General features: G+C 47.9%; 1 long non-coding RNA gene across 1 annotated transcript; it reads right to left on the bottom strand.

The window, feature by feature from the left end:
- Positions 1-8,227: 8,227 nt before the first annotated feature.
- Positions 8,228-9,353, bottom strand: LOC111562298. Its single transcript, XR_002745433.2, has 2 exons — positions 9,143-9,353; positions 8,228-8,638 (listed from the first exon to the last, which is right to left on the bottom strand). It is a non-coding gene; the product is annotated as an uncharacterized LOC111562298 (long non-coding RNA).
- Between the last annotated feature and the right edge of the window lie 2,774 nt (positions 9,354-12,127).

Genomic DNA, 12,127 nt, shown 5'->3' with positions numbered 1-12,127 from the left:
GGGCTCGGGGACCACCTCCATGAGGACAGGGCCTTTCCAGCTCTGTTCTCCTCCCCGTCTCATGCTTCCATCCACAGCCCACCACTACAGGAAGGCCACATGGTGTGCTATCCCCCTTCAGGCCCGCGATTCTCCCACTAGAATTCTCTCCCCCTTGCTCCCTGCCTGCCATGCCTCCCCCTCTCTCAGCCCCACAGAACAGCTCTCCTACCTCAAAAAGCTGTCCCTGACTCATCCCACTCCATCCCTGCCAAGTTCCCGTCACCACTTGGCTATTTTGCACTTCCACAGAAGGAATAATTTGCACTTCACCCTGTATGGTTTATACATATTTTAACATTATTTTAGATGCAGCATATTGAGGCGGGTGAAGAGGCTGGAGGCAGACCAGGCTGGGTTCAAATCCAACTGCACCTTCACACACTGCGGGACTTTGCGTAAGTCCCACCCATGCTTTGACTCTCAGGTCCCATCTTACTTCCCTGTGAGCTTCTTGCCAGGAAAGAGAAAGAGAAGGCATGAAAGCTCTCGTTAAACAGAAAAGAGGTGTCTGTGTCAGTGGTGAAGATGGGCATATATTTGGCAGTGTGGCAGCAATGTAACCTCCTGAGGGCTCACTTCTGACCCCTTTCCCCCGCCCTTCTCCAGGTGCTCTCCTCTGCTGGATGTATAGAAGAGCCCATCAGCAGGCTCCCCAGTTAGTAGCTGACTCAAGCCACCACATGCTGTGAGCCTTGTGGGTCCAGGGATTAATGACTCTTGGCCACCTGGTGGTGTTAAAAAGCCAAGCTTCCCTCTTAAAGTCTGGGTTGGTCCCTTGGAGCCAGGAATACACACAGGGGCTGAAAGAGATACTTCTACCCTCTGCCTTCACCTTGCTGGGTCTCCATTACTAAGACAGGAATTAGCAAACTGAAGAGAGAATGTGTTTGTGTGGTTTCGTACTGGAGAGAGGTGGACACACGGCTGGCCAGGGAAATGAAGACATCAACAATCTACTGCCAGTACTGTTGAGGTGACTGGCTTGTGCTCTCCAGTGGGACAGTGACTAGAGGAGAGTCTTTGGTCTCCCTCCTGAGGAAGGAGCAGATGACCTAAGGAAGACACTGTGGGCCCAAGGAAGGAGGCTTCGGTTCTCAAATGTGTCGACATTTATATCCATTCGCTCACTGATTCCTGAATTTTTTCATTCAGCAAACAAGAGTCGGGTGCGTGCTCTGTGCCAGGCATTGTACTCAGAGCTGGAGGTGCAAAAATCAAATGAAACCTAGTTCTCTATTCAAAGAAAGCCCACATAGAGTGAGGGAGGCAGATAATTAAATCAACTACTGTGAAGTGAGGTGATGAATATTATGACAGAAAGTAGAACACAGGAGGGGCTTACCCTAGCCTCGGGATTCAGGGCAGGCTTGGAGGGAGGTAATGTTTGAACTGAGTCAGAAGTTGGAGGTGGCAAAGGGTGGAGTGGAAAGAGATATAAAATAAATAAAGAGACTCCTTCTCAGAGGGTATTCTAATCTTGTGAGTAGGAGCTGGGAGATGAGGCAGAGGAGGGCTGAAGACACATCACAGATGCAGGGAAGTATGAAAGGGCAAAATTAACAGAAGATTGACAAGTAGGTTGCGATGCCCCGGAGCAAAGGGCCCCAGGAGAGAGGAGGGAAGGAGCTCAGAAGGCCTTGTGTGCTGACCTAAGGAGTTTGGGCTTTCTCCTTAAAGCAGGGGACAGCCCAAAAGGTGGACATGACACGATCACATACAAAATTTCCAAGTAGTGCATGTTGTTCCAAGGAGTGCTGTTAGACTTCACCAAACAGGAAGGCAGAAACAGAATGAGGGCGATCCTCAAGGCCTAAAGAGTGTGGTGGAAAAGCCACTAGGGATAACCCATTTTCCTGGCTTGCTTCCTGCCTCGGAAACCTCTCCTCCTCTTTTCTTTCTTCCTCTACTGACCTCTAAATATTGGTTTCCCTTGGGATTCTATCCTGGGCCCTCTTCCAGCCTTACCTCACTCTGCGAGTGTGTCTCAAAGTGTGGGCCGGGGACCAGCAGCATCAGAACCAGCAGGAAAGTTGTTAGAAATGCAGAATTTTAGGCCCTACCCAAGGTCTACAGAATCAGAACCTCTGGAGGTGGGGCCCAACAACCTGTGCTTTAACTAGCTCTGCAGGTAATTCTACTATACTCTCAATTGGTCAGAACCCAGGGACTGGGGATGCTAATGAGCTTTCAGAGAGGAGAAAAAGAACCACTGGCCCAGAGCAGTGCTACTTGGACTTTAATGTGCAAATGGATCCCCTGGGGGCCTTGTTAAAATGTTATCTGCAATTAGACAGGCCTGGGGTGGGGCCCAAGATTCTGCTTCTCTAATGAGGAAATACCAATGCTGCTCCTCTATAAACCTCAGCTTTGAGGTTCATAAGGCCCTTTCCAGTGTCCTTGGACCATCAGCTTCAACTACCACCTCTATATTAGTAACACTCACCACATCTAGTCTCCCTTAGTCTTGAGCTCCAAACTGTAAGAAAGGTTTTCAGCCTCCAACTCAACACTTCCCTAATTGACCTCATCCTGTCCACCCTCCCCCAAAGTTCTGCCTACGCTGTGTGTCCACTATCTCATTGAGTCAATCCAATCACCCAATCCAATCACCCAAACCAGGTAAGATGGTGTCCTAAAGCCAGATTAAGAGAAAGTTTTAAGAAGTTATTACTCAAAAAGGGCGATCCCAGAGCCCCAGGCACTTGCCCCACCCACTTTCCTGGGAATTCCAGCCCCCTGCAAAGGACCCTCTTGTGTTTGTGGGGTTTCCAAGAGAGCCCTTGAGTGTGCTCTGCCAAGTCCTTGGGGGCTCTGTCACTACTCGGGGTGATGACAAAACTAAAGGTCCTTGCATGGGAGAGTGAAAGGATCAAAGGATACTTTGGGGGAAGTTGACGATGACAACTTTCTCTGACTTAATTATACTTCCCGGTGTAGTACTGCCAGCCCTGAGCTCAGACTCCCAGGCTCTGTAGGGTTTCTGAGAGCGGCCTGCAGGTGGCCCCACCAGTCTACCCCTGGCAACGAAGAGAGTGCAGCAGTGTCGGTTACAAGGCCACTCGGCCCTAATCCCACACAGGGCCTCCAACCACTCTTCATGCACCACAGTTTACAGGACCTGTCCTCAGGGCACCCTTTTCTAGGGGTTCTTGACTTTGTGTCTATATTCGTTTCCTACAGCTGCTATAACAAATTACCACAAATTGAAAGACTTAAATCAACAGAAGTTTATTCTCTCGGTGTTGCAAAAGCCAGAAGTCCAAAATAAGGGGGTCTGCCAGGCCACACTCCCTCCAAAGGAACGGATTCCTCCAGGAAAGAATCCTTCCTTGCTTCTTCCAGCCTCCAGCGGCTCCTGGTATTCCTTGGACGTGGCAGCATAACTCCCAATTTCTGCCTGTCTTCACACAACCTTCTTTCCTGGTCTCTCTGCCTCTCAAATCTTCCTTTCCTCTCTCTTAAAAGGACACCAGTCATTGGATTTACAGCTCACCTTAAATCCAGGATGATCTTATCCCAAGTTTCTTAGCTTACTTACATCTGCAAAGACTCTTTTCCAAGTGAGGTCATAAGTACTAGAGGTTAGGACTTGGGCCTATTTTCTGAGGGGACATAATTCAACCCACTACTGTGTCCACCCCTATCAAAACATGGTGACCAGAAGAAAGCTCAATGCTCCACTTCCCAAATATGAGTGAATGGGTACACAGGGAGGACCCTCATTTCCTGTGATCTGAATGCCATGTTATTAATGCAGCCTAAAATTGTGTCCCCTCATCCTCACCTCCTGTCACCTCTGATGATCTCATTACTGTTAAACTGCATGCAGACAAAGTCTTCCCCACCAGACACTTGTGCACTTGGTGCTTTTGAACCTAAATATAAAAGCTTACATATATCTCTATTAACTTTCATCTTATTGGTTTCAACCCGCATTCTAGACTGTCAAAATCACTTAGAATCGCTCTTATATTTTCAATTGTAGAATTTTTCTTTCCAACATTCTATTATCTGCAAATTCAATAAGCATGCCTGAGGCATGCAGCAGGGAAGAAGCCCTGGACTTGGACTTGGGAGTCAGCAAGCAAGACACTAGTCTTAACCTTCTACATAACTGTAGGGAAGCTCTATAACTTCTCTAGATCTCAATAAGATGACTTCTACACTCTCTGCTAGCTCAAAATTCTACAACTATGAAGTATTTAAAAGTCCTAGTCCTGGAAGCAAACAAACCTCTTTGTTTAAAGCCCAGCTCTGTGACTTACAGGGTGTATGACCTTGAACCAGCCATATAACCTCCCTGTGCGTCAGTTTCCTCACCTGTAAAACGGGTGATGTTATAATTATATAATTATATATATTATATGTTACATATTATATATGGGCATATTATTACAATAAATATTTAAGTATAAAGTATATAATGATAGTATCTACCTCATGAGGTTAATAGGAGAAATAATGAATTCATGTAAGGTGCTCACCTCATGCCTGGCATAGAAATAAACACTCAGTGAGTGTTTGCTATTTCATTCCAGACAAGTAATTAGTTAAAAAAAATTAATGGGACGGGACCATGATAGAATAAGATAGAATCAAACAGTGAATCCTATAAGTGTTCTCCGGAAATACCGTGGCCAGATGTCCTGATTTTTGAGGCATGGTCCTGGTTTACTCCTGTTGTCCCAGCATAATTGGTAACAGTGCCCTGTAGCAGACTCACGATGCCCACTCAGGGGAGGACTTGCCGGGCCCCTGTAGGGAGCACTTACCTGATGGTCTAGAGTGGTTATGTCCTGCGGGACCACTTCAGCTTCTGAGCCAACCGCGCTCTGGCCAGTGACTGAGGAGGGTGGTAGGACGAGGACCCAGCTCTTTCCACTCAACACAGGACTCTTCTGATGGTCAGCATTTTCCTGCGAGCTCCCCACCAGAATGACAGAAATTTGGGCAGGTCTGCGTCATAAATCCCACAGCCCCCCATCCAATCCCACCAACCCCTCTGCTTCATTTCTTAGGTTTCACCCTACCCCATCCCCCAGTGAGACATTTGCCTCCTGACTCCTCCTCAGTGCGTGCTTCCCAGAGGACCCAGCTCAAGCTGACGCAAGTCCCCTTTCACTCTCAGAAAATGAACCCATTTAAGATGATAGATTATGTTCTCACACTTGACTTTGCCCCCACTCCACTTCAACCAGCAGAGCCCCCCCCCCCCGTAAGAGAGTTATGTGCAGCACGCATTTTACCATCTTGACCACAGATATACGAGACTGCAAAGTCTCTGCCTTGCTCATAACAGGGTCACACAGGGGGATCACTTCGGCTGCCCTGTCAATGTGGAGACTGCATTATTCGCTCTGACCCAAACATGAGGGTGGTTTGACAAAGCTCAAAGAATCCGTGGTGTTCAAATGATCACATCTTTCCTGTGTGTTAACAAACTGGGTATCCAGTACTCCACCACAGGAATTGTTCTGGATTCTCGGTCTGTGGCCTTGGTTCATGGCTCCCAGTTCTCTCAGCAGGGTGTGTGGTTGCTCAGCTGAAGGCTCACCACTTGCTCACACCCCCCAGTCCTCAACATCATCTCTGTGCCTTCATGTCTGTGGCCCTGTGCTCCTAGCCTGCAGGGAGAACTGCAGAGTCTGGGTTCCAGGATGCACAGTCCATCTCACAGCCCTAACCTGGGCACAGACAGGCCTCCTCTTGATGGATCTTCTCTGTGCCTCCACTTCCCTGAGCCCCTATCTCCCCCCTCCTCCATCCTCTCCTCACTCTGCTCCCCTTCTTCCCTGTCCTTCTGATCATCCAGGCTACTCTCAAGGCCCCGGTCAAGCCCCATCCCTGTGCATGAGGCCTTCCTTGCTTCCATGGTGACCGAATACCATAGATCTATTCCAGCAAACTTGACCATGCCTTTCCCTGCAGGCCACTCAGCATACTGGGTAGCTTCTCTGCCATCCTGGCTGTGTTTGCTGGACTCCCAGTGGTCTCCTGTCAGTCCTAAGCCCTGCTCACCAATGCCAGGCAGCCCACGGGCCCATCTGGCACCAATAGAAGAGTAGTCCAGGGGATGAAGGCATTTTCTAACCCCCACCTCCCAAACTTCCTGTAAGCTCCTTTTCTTGAGGAAGCGTAGCTTGGCTGATGGCTCTTGCAAGGCTAAGTGCTTCCTTTGTCCATACGTTGGCACTGACCATAATGTCCTCCAGTCCCACCACACCTAGAGGCCAGAGAGGTGGGTGTGGTACCCTAACTGCCTCCCTGCTGAAAGACACCAAACCATTAGCAGGGACTCTTGGTCCAGAGCACAGGAAGGAGAAGGACGGTTGGGAAGTTTAATGATCTACTTTCTGCTGAGGTGAAACTACCCCATGAACATAGGGTAGTGTTCAAACATTCCTGCTCCTTTTGTGGCAGGCACTGGCAGTTCTCTCTCCCACAGACTCACTTGCTTTGTCACCCACAAAGACATTCCTTCTAGTCTTCCTAATCTTTTCTCATCCATTCCCTCATTGTGCAATGTGTTCAACGCCCTCAGACTTCAGCACCCAGAAACTAACTACTCTAATGGCCTCTGGAGGCATCTTGCTGATCTTCCTTCTCCTTTCCAATCTTAAATCGCCTGCTAGCAAGCGTATCATGAGACACCCTATCAGTAGAGCCTAAGAGAATTGTCCTTGAGGACAGAGTGGCCATGACTCACTAATAATATTCATTTGTTTTTTCATTCAGTGAGTACTTATTGGGTACTTGTTATGTGCCAGGCATTGTGCTGACACCTGGTATACTGCTAACCAAAATAGACATCATCCCTGCACAGACCAGTATCTGAGAGAGATATTAAACAAATAGACCCATGAGTAAGTTTATCATCACAAATGGAGAAAAGTACTTAGAAGAAAATAACAGGCTGTGAAAGAGAGAGAATACAGAATTGGCTGGTTGGGGAAGGTCTCTTAAAGCTGAGACTTGAGGGATGGTCAGGGCAGATGGGGACAAGATGGGGTGACATCTCATTCCCTACCTGCCTTCTTCCCCCACCTTCCACCATGTTCAGGACCCAGAGCAGAGGGCCTCCCCCAGCCCAGCTGCTGCCTACAGCATTCCCTCCTCCCTTCAAAGTCCTGATCTCAACCCAGGGGAAAAGATTACTCCCCAGCTAGGTTTTATGGCATTACTTGTCTTCCAAAGAGCTATCTCATGGCATCTGTGGAAGTGCACTATCAGGCCCGGGAGAGAGGGCTAGCCAGCAGCGGCCCAGCCTCCAGCAGGCCGGGACTGCTGCCCCATCACAGGAGCGGAGCCTCCTTCCAGACAGGGTCTTTGGAATGGCCGCATTAAGAATGATTGTGGCAATAAAGTTCTATTAACCATCTGGAACACTGGCGCACTCTCCAGGGCCAGGCGCTCAGTCGCTGATGGCTGCAGACAGATGTGTGCAGAGAAGGGCTCCGAGGGACAGGAGCTGGTGACTGTCTGGGATGGAGGTCAGGTCAGTTAGAGGGGGACACCAGCGATAGCCAGTCTGAGTGGCAGGGCACCAGAACACTGCAGCCAAAACACCTGGATGAATGCTGTTTCCATCATCATTTAGAAAACAGTTTGCCTTTCCTTGGATAAACATACAAGACACAAATGAAGTATCAGGGATGATTAACAGGAAAGCTCCCTTCTCCTCCCAAGGCTGTTCTCTAACCCTCCCACAAGGGCTACCTCACTTGGGAGTCAGACAAACCCGAATTCAAACTCGATCATGCCCACGAAACTGGCAGTGTGACCCTGAGGCTCAGATAAAATCTCAGAGTTTCAGTTTCTCATTTGTCAAATGAGTACAATAACCTGTCTCTTCACTGGCTCCTGGATGGAGGAGGTGGAGGGCTTAGCCCCTCCCCCACCTCGCCCCATCAAGGCTCCTTTAATGAGAATTATTAGCACTCTTTATCAGCAGCCCTTTCAGGACTACAGTCTTGGCCAAAAGTGGATGTGAATGCAGTTGAGGCTGACAGTGAGGGAGAAGCACCGAGAGCCCTGATGTCCCTGTCCCATTTCAGGTACCTCTCTCCCACAGTTATGGGGACAGTTATTCTTTGGTCGTGTGCTTCCATCCCTCCCCTCACAAGAGTGAATTAACAGGAGCATAAACACAGGTGTCACTATGATTTATGGAGTAATTAATAAACAATTAAGGTGTCTTGGAGCACAATTACACATTTTATTTCAGCCGCCTTCTGTGGCCATGACTTTGCTTACCCGCCGTCGGGGTAGAAGACGGTGCGTGGCCCATGGCGGTGGGTGATCTGGAAAGCTATGTGGGTTTTATGTAAAACCAAGGCGTGGGGCAAATGCTGCCTGAGAGGCATAATGTCAAATGAGCTTCTCTCAAAGGCATCCAGCCCTAAACCTGTCTTTTCCAAGTCTCTGCATGGGCTCTGCTCCATCCAGCGGGTGGAGAAGCCTCTCGGGGTGATCTGCTCACGGGCTGCTAGAGCTGACCAGGAGATCCCAAGGCACACAGACCTGTGCTGTCACTGCCTGCCACTACCACAAGCATTCTTTCCAGGCTTGTATGGAGCTCTGTTTCTAAGCTTGGCACCTGCCAAGAAGGGAAGGCACCATCGGTCACCTCCTCTCCTGGGGGCAATGGCCTCCCACACACTGAAGCCAACAAGACTCCCTCCCTCCACCCCCATTCTAGTCCACTTACTGGTGCCCTCCACTCAGGGGCACTGCCAGGTGGCCTTGCTGGGCATGCTCCCATCACCCTCCTGCCGCACCTATTCACCACCAAGTCCTATCACCCATGCCAACCCCACCACCACCACCACCACTCCACACCTTACAACCTTTACTGACTTCCCACTGACCTTAAGCTTACACCAGCCTGTGTGTCACCCATCCCACTTCAACTGCACGCTGGCGATTCACCTCCCCGCCTCACCCATGACACAGCCCCGCCCTCCTCTCTATGGGGAACCTGTCCTGTGGTCACTCTGTGTGCCAAACCAAACACAAACATTCCCCCCTACTGGACCAACTCAGCTCCTGCTGTCTCCTCTGAGTTTTGGGGGAGCCCCCTCACCACCCACTTCATGCTTACCCTTGCCACCCACTCCACCAGGCTCCCTCCTTCCACTGGCCCAGGTTGATGTCCTCACTGCTCATTTCTTTTACCATCCCAAATCCAAACCCATCTGTGAGAACAGGGTTTCTGAGTTTCTTTTGCCAAGAAGCCTTCCCTGGCTAATCTGGCCCACCCTGACCTTTCTCACCCTGACCACCTCCAATGTCACAAAGCCTCAGACAGTGTCAGCACTATGCCTTTGGGGCTTTTTTGGTTTTGTTTTTGCTTGCTGCACTTGACTGTGAGGTAGTATGGCAGAGAGGACACAAGCTCAGCTCCCAGGCATAGGCAAACCTGAGTTCAAGTCCTGGCTCCATCACCAGCTATCTGTATGACCTTAAGCAAGCCACTTAAAGTCAGCGTTTTTTTTTTTTTTTTTTTCCACGTCTATAAAATGGGGATCGTTGTTTTAAAGATTAAATGAGCTAAAGTGCTTAGCATTGTTCCTGGCATGGTAAGTGTTTGGTGAAAATTAGCCTTTATTACCACATGCCCACGCATGTGCACACACACAGTCTTTATAACAAGATTTTTAGGGGCGACTGGGTGACTCAGTCAGTTGAACATCTGACTCTTGGTTTCAGCTCAGGTCATGATCTCAGAGTTCATTATTTTGAGCCAAGTCCCATGTTGGGCTCTGCACTGACAGTGCAGAGTCTGCTTGGGATTCTCACCCTCTCTCTCTCTCTCTCTCTCTTTCTCTCTTTCTCTCTCTCTCTCTTTCTCAAAATAAATAAATAAACTTAAAAAAAGTAATGAGATTTTTAAATGCCACAAACATCAAGACCCATTCAAATACATCTCACACCCAGAGAGAGATGTGCTACCATTCAGAAACCACTCCTCTGGCTCCCATATTGACACTAACCCCATCTTTTGCTTTAAGGTCTCCTTGTTTCCTTCCATTGAAACTCCAATTTTAAGCATCCATCTATAAATGACATCCCAAAGTCCCTGAAAAATGTAGCTCTCCTTGGCTCCAGGTTGAAAGTTAAGATGGGAATCAAGTCACCAGGTAAAATACAGGATGCTCATACAATATTTGGGACATATTTATACTGAAAAAAAAAATCACCATTAGTATGAAATTCAGATTTAACAGGGCAACCTATATTTTTATTTGCCAAGTCTGGTAATCATAGGTGGGAACTTCTGAGGGACTTCCAGCCATACAGCACTGTCTCATTTCTCCCATTGGGAAATTCCACTGCAACCAAATTGGTTTCCCTGGGGCCATCTCATACAGACCTGGGATTATGTTTATTATGGCCAACTCAATTCTTCAGTAAACACATCTAAATGCAAATAAGCATTAAAACCCACATCATGGTTTTAACAGCCTTCCTGACATTCTCTCTCCACTCCCTGCCCTTATGAGTCCCTGCCTTTATCACATTAGGAGCATACACACTCACAAAGGAAAAATAAATATGATTGATGGGGGCAAGCTACAATAATATTTAAGGTCACTTCCAATTTTGACCTTGCACGTAGAATGTGGTAGAATGCTCACTGGTACCTTATATGTCCAGAATACCCTAAGAGATGATAATTACCTTGACTGGTAATAGGATTCTTAGTTCATAATCCTTTTCTTTAGATGTTGGTAAATATTGTTCAATAGACTTCTGGCTTCCTGTATTGCAAATGAGTCTAAAGTTCTTTCCTTTGGAAATGACCCATCTTTTTCCATCAACACCCTGTGACATTTTCTCTTTTCCTTTGGAGCTCAGTGATGCCACCTGATGTCTGTTTGCAACTATCCTGACAACCTCAGCAAGCCCATCCATACTCAAGACCACATCTTTCTTTAGTCAGGAAACGTTTCTTCTGGGATTTCCTTAATTATCATTTTTCCATACACACTTCTAGAACCCTTGGTTTGTTTGGGTGTCCCTTTTATATTTCTTAGTTATATTTCTTAACTTTTTGCCCATGAACCCCACATATTTGTTTTTACTTTGGGAGCTATTTATCCCATATTTTCACCCAGAATGCTAATTTGGTTCCCAGCAGCAACCAGTATCCTGTACAGTTTGCCCATCAATTTTTTAAATTAATAAATTGCTTTTTGGGAGCACCGGGGTGGCTCAGTTAATCGTCCGACTTTGGCTCAGGTCATGATCTCACGAACGTGAGTTTGAGCCCCGCGCTGGGCTCTGTGCTGGCAGTTCAGAGCCTGGAGCCTGCTTCGGATTCTCTGTCTCCCCTCACTCTCTGTTCCTCCCCCACTCGCACTTTGGCTCCCTCTCTCCCTCAAAAATAAATAAAGATTAAAAAACAATTAAAAAAAAAGAAATTGCTTTTTGTTGTTTTAGAAAATCAATGTTTTCTCTAGTTTTCTTTGAGAGGTCTTCCTTCTATCCTACTAAAGTTCTCTTCTGCCTCATCATTTTGTTCTACCTAAGTAAAAGCCACCTGTTCTAGTTGTTTACTAAATTCCCTTAAGTGGATGATGAGTTTTCTTTTTCTACTCATGATTATATATTCCCTAGGCACTCAGACAGTTTGGGCGGTGGAGGGTGTCTCGAACAAGAAGGCACCAGTAAGATGGTGGGTTTTTGCCTCCCAGTAGGCTGGCAGTAAATAAGCTGTCAAGTGATTACCACTCCCCTCTTTTTAGTGGGGGAAGGAAGCAGCTCTTCCCCAACTGTCCCCCCTTACAGGACATAGGGGCAGTCTTCTTCTACCCTGCACCACTGGTCAGCAAGGTCAACCAGCACTTCCAGAGACCACTTGTATCTGGCATTTGCTCTCTGAGGATCCTTTGGGCTCTCTTAACAGCTGGGCCTCTCAGGGGGTTGTAGAATCCCATCTTCTCCCCAGTCCCTGAGAAGGCAGAGCCTTCTCTACCCTGGTCATTCTGCCCTTACCTGAACCAAACTCCCAGCATCACACAGGCTTTGGGCTCACCAGCAGACACACCCACCAATCTCTTAGTCCACAGATGGAATTGCCATG

The sequence above is a fragment of the Felis catus genome, chromosome C2 (assembly GCF_018350175.1).
Source record: "Felis catus isolate Fca126 chromosome C2, F.catus_Fca126_mat1.0, whole genome shotgun sequence".
NCBI classification, from domain to species: domain Eukaryota; kingdom Metazoa; phylum Chordata; class Mammalia; order Carnivora; family Felidae; genus Felis; species Felis catus.
Note: the sequence above shows the minus strand (reverse complement) of the source record. Positions and strands in the feature narration are given on the sequence as shown.